The sequence below is a fragment of the Oncorhynchus nerka genome, unplaced genomic scaffold (genome assembly GCF_034236695.1).
Source record: "Oncorhynchus nerka isolate Pitt River unplaced genomic scaffold, Oner_Uvic_2.0 unplaced_scaffold_6890, whole genome shotgun sequence".
Lineage (NCBI taxonomy): Eukaryota > Metazoa > Chordata > Actinopteri > Salmoniformes > Salmonidae > Oncorhynchus > Oncorhynchus nerka.
In genome coordinates this window covers 2,903-8,005 of record NW_027034426.1, presented here as the reverse complement: position 1 = coordinate 8,005, position 5,103 = coordinate 2,903, and the positions used below count along the sequence as shown (strand labels likewise).

Here is a 5,103-nt window from a genome sequence, read left to right as displayed (position 1 = left end):
TTTACCATGTCAATACTTGGTTGTATAATCAATATAGAGTAAGAGTAATTGAAAATGCCATTGCTTAGAGTTCTCATTAGACCATCTTCCCCTTTAACCAAGTGGTCTAGCCACCAGAAACTCCTTTACTATAGCTTGAAAACAATATTTTTCAGGTCAAGTATTAAAGTTTGGCTTGCCTGTTAATTACCAAAATGACAGCGTTCAGTAACTTATGTAAAGTAACAGTAGCCTTGCAACCATATGACAGCTCCAATAAGTCCCTTAAGAACGAGATGCTTGTAGAATCATTCCTTTGAGTATTCAGTTCATAATTTGCTGTAGGGGAACTATTGGGCATTACCAACTGAAATAAACACAATGAGTGACAATTTGTAAGTCAGAGCTGAACTTCATCACTAGAGAAATGTGCAATAACAGCTGGCTAACGGTTTTGATTGACCTCTAGGCTAATAAACTTGTGATGCAGAGTAAAGGTCTACATCAATTGTAGGTAACAATTTCACTCCTACGGATCCAGTTGACATGGCACTATTACAAGATACAGTAAAGGACACCCTGTGGTCAGAGGCAACATCGCTATAAAACTAATGTTAGCGATATTGTTATGAGCCTCAGCCACTGGTAGGTCTACAATTGTCAGTATTTATCACTGGTATGAAGGCAGCTCAGTAAAAGAGCAAAAGCACCTCAATGGACTGATACAACATCAAGTACTACAGGTCAACACTTGAAAACAGCAACAAACTTCAGTGATATTTTTTAATTGTTATTTTACATGAAGCCTTGCCTCCAATACAGTAGTGTTGTGAACAGAAAGATCAATGTCACAGCAGTGTTGCAATTCACCAGTTTAACACTCTCCCATCCCTATAAACGCAAAGCCAGGAGGATCTATCAGAGTAGCCAGGAGTCCTGCTCTGAGGCTGGAGGCCATAGCCTCGGGATGAAAGTAGTTTAGCTCTGGCCTCCCAGGGTGTGCTTGTCAAACAGGTACTCTGCCATCTTGTTTTTCACAGCATCCATCTTGGTGAGGTTGGTGATGTAGTCTCCCAGCTTCTTAATGGCCTCCACCTGCTCATTCAGGTAATGGGTCTCCAGGAAGTCACACAGCTACAGAGGGAAAACACAGGTCAGACAAGATAATGAATACAGACCATTGTAGATACAGTAACACACAAGAGCCTGGTGGTAATGGACTCAGGGAAGATGAGATTCTGCAGTTTATTATTTAACAAGGCAAGTCAGTTAAGAAACACTCCTTATTTACATTGTTCCACATTAGGATGCCAGTGGGTTAACTGCCTTGCTCAGGGGAAGAACATATTTTTACCTTCTCAGCTCCGGGATTCAAACCAGCAACCTCTATTACTGGCCCAAATCTCTAACCACTAGACAACCTGCTGCACCTTTTGCATACTTATGCATTAACGGCATAGTGTGCATCTGTGGACTATTGTGTGCATGTTAAGCAGGTCACAATCATGTCATTAATTAGCAGAGATACAACCTGATCATCTCCTGGGACAAAACCTGTATTCTATGTGATACATACATGTGGTTCCACCATAACTTACATGGGGTCAACCTTGTCAGAGGCAATCTTGTGCAGGTCCAGCAGGGCCTGGTTCACATTCTTCTCCAGCTGCAGAGCACACTGCATGGCCTCCAGCCCATTGCCCCACTCATCACGTTCTGGCTTCTACACAGGACAGAGTGAACACAGAAGTGTTGAGGACTACTAGCAGACATTGAGGTCAGGATAAAGTGAACAGAGTTACAGCCCTCACAGTCAGTTCAGTGGTTAGAGGCAGTATGTTCAGGACTACAGGATCTCAACTTAACGCTGGAGACACTTTCCTCCATGGAGTAAACATTTATCTACAATCTAAAATGTGTTTCCTATGCTCAAAGGCTCACCTTGATGTCCTGGAGTAAAATGCGTCCACCTCGCTTGTTCTGGAAGGAGAGTAGCTTGTCGGCGTGCTCCCGCTCCTCGTCGCTGTTCTCCTTGAAGAAATGCGCGAAGCCAGGCAGAGCCACATCGTCACGGGAGAAATAGAAAGCCTGGGTGGACAAACAAAACAGTGTGGTTAGAAGAAAAAAATGCCAAACATGACTCGGCATTCTGTTCGTGTTGTGGCAACTAAACTTGATGATATAGGCATGAATAAATCTAGTCTGTAGTCTACTTGGTAACCTGACAATTAACCTGTCAAGGAGTTGTTACGCGCTCTGTCCAAGGTAGGATAGATTCTCGGCTTCACTTGAATGCTATACCAACCTGGAGGGTCTTAATAGCTTTAGTAAAACTAAAATATGTACTTAACGGAGTTGAGTTTCTTGGCTACAGAAAAGTCATGTGAAAAGTGGAATTTAGGCGCAGGCATAATAATAAACAAGTAGATCAACAAAACGGTAATCTTGGTAGACTCCTTACCATTGAAGTGTAGGTGTAGGAGGCAAACATCTCCAAGTTGATCATCCGGTTGATAGCAGCTTCGCAATCGTGGTGATAGTTCTGGCGGATCTGAGACTCCATTTTGGCAGATTTTCTTTAATATCCAAATGAACGGTACAAAAATAGAGTTTCTTCGACTATTTTGCTATTACAGTTAAAGTAAGTACTATGTCAACAACCAGGAATGTTCTATGATGCGGGACGAAGGCAGATGAGTTCCGTTCAATCACTGTTGAAGCAAGAACTTCTTCATGCGTCTTCTCAGACTTGTGAACTGGAAGGAGCCTTGTTCGCTCTATTTATTGTTCCAAAACGGAATGCGTCAGTGGAATCCACCCTCACAGAGCGTAGCCAATCAACTTTAGAATTTCAACAGGAACTAGGCGGGTCATTTAAAGACGAGCCCACTCATACACATCCCCTAAAGCAAAGATTACTTTTTATATTGACAAGAGAGCCGAGTGACCACTCTAACAATGGAAATACATGTGCTCAACGAATGAAGACAGGCAAGATCAGGTGGGACCATTCTAGCCAATGAGAGGGCAGGTATTCGTGTGAACAACACACAAACTAAACATATTTTTTTCTCAAAGTTTCCGGAATGCCACATGCATCCACATCTAAAGCAGTAGTATCAGCCAAAAGCAATGCTACAGTGCAGGTCTAACAACAGCGGTTATTGTTTAAAAATATGTGTGTTTGTTATATCCTTAGAATACAATTGGAAGACTTGGAAAATCCATTCTAATGTTAGGCTAATTGAGAAATAGTCTGTGTCTATATTTGATTTAGGATATATAAGGAATTGAACTTTGAGACACAGGTCTGTAAACTTCTGTTTCATTCTCTAAGAGCACATGTTTCAATAACACATGAAGCTTAATTATTGACCTTTTCCAGAATGCAGTCAAAAGAAAAACTTTGGGTTTATCACATAAAAAAAAAAAAAACATAAATTCAATTTTCAGTATGAGGTATGGGGAATACAGTAGTGGACAGAGAAAGAAAGGCTGGCTTTTGTAGAAATGGTATTTGATGATACACCTTCGGTTTCAAATGACATATTGTTGTTGTCAAATGGTATATCAAAGTTGATTACAATAGCCTACAAATAACTACACAAAATCAGTAGCTACATACATCTAACCATACTACTTGTGATGTAAGTGTATATAGTATATAGTGTATATAGTAAGTGTATATAGGTGTATATAGTATATAGTATGTTTACTGGTCATAGTATGGATATAGTTAGTATGCCAGATTAGCCAAAATACGAAGTTTTCAAGCAGTGGACATTATTTCTGTGCTTTCAGGGCCCATAATGCAATTCTTCAGACAACAGGTGTGGCCTCATAACATTTTAAGAAAATGGCAGAAAATATGGTGCAAGTGAGACGAGAGCGGATACAATTTCAGTGCTATAACTAATTATGACAAATAAGTTAAGTTTCTTTGCTACGCTATCCTTACGAAACGCGTAGCATATCATTGCAGCAGTATGTACCATTATGTTATCTAGCTACCAAACACAAATTTAGTTGGCTATTAATACATCAGGCTTAGCTAAGCGGTATCGTCATTGTGCGTTCTCAATGAACATTGTTAATTCACTCTGGCTATCTACTCCGATTTCAGAGCACTCTCATCTGAGTGTGCCAAAGAACAGATTAATTTATTAATTTTACAACCGTAACACACGTTGAATATAACCGGTATCAGTAAACGTCTGCAAAAAAAGCGTTATTAAATTGTTGCCAGAAACACAGTTACAGTCACCAATGCTCTGGATAACATGAAAACAGCATAACCAGCTCTGCTAGGGCGAGTAAAATGGTCAGAGTGAGGTGTTCTCTCATTTGTGTCTGGAAGTAGCTAGAAAGCTAGCCAAAGATAGCCAGTTAGCTTGGGTGCTTAATTGCCGTTGTGAGGTCAAAACGCCGCATCAACCCTACTCCTCGGCCAGAGCGTCCAGTGTGGGCTCTGAACATCCGAATGCGAAACGCTTTGAATTTCCAAACAGACAATCTGACAACGCTCTGAATTTCTGAATGCCCAGAGCGTACTCTGGCACTCCAGATTGAATTTACCAACACATCCGAAATCGTATGATGTCTAGGTAGTCATTTGTTATGCTAACAAGCTAGCAAGAGGTTGCAAAGCAACAGCTTCCACGGTAGACAGGCGAAGCGCTAGTAAGCTCAACTAAAGTAGGGTGACCAGACGTCCCGTTTTTGGTGGCCTGTCCCGTTTTGGTGGCCTGTCCCGGTTGGAGCTGTCCCCGGAAATGTCCCAGTTTTTAGGAGATGTCCCACTCTCGTAGGGGTAAATTGAATACTCCTGCATTAGATTGTGTAAGGCAAAACCTGCAAAGAAAAGGAAACAGGCAAGTTTACAAAGAAAAGGCAACAGGCAAATGCACATTTTTATTTACTATCTATCTGCATTTTCTCTGGTGTTTCTAGAACCACTTGCAACTGGAAATTGACATGTTTAGGATAACTGGTAGAGTACTGCCAATACCAGGTTAGTTGTAGAGTCTATTTTTGTGTTTTGATTAGGCTTACCTGTAATGTCCAGAAATGCTGGATAACAACAATCTTTGGTTATATCATATTTAGTGTAGCTACAAGCTATTG

General features: G+C 40.9%; 1 pseudogene; it reads right to left on the bottom strand.

Annotated features, from left to right (window-relative positions):
- Positions 1 to 748: 748 nt before the first annotated feature.
- LOC135566171 (ferritin, middle subunit-like) lies at positions 749 to 2,557 on the bottom strand (annotated as a pseudogene).
- Between the last annotated feature and the right edge of the window lie 2,546 nt (positions 2,558 to 5,103).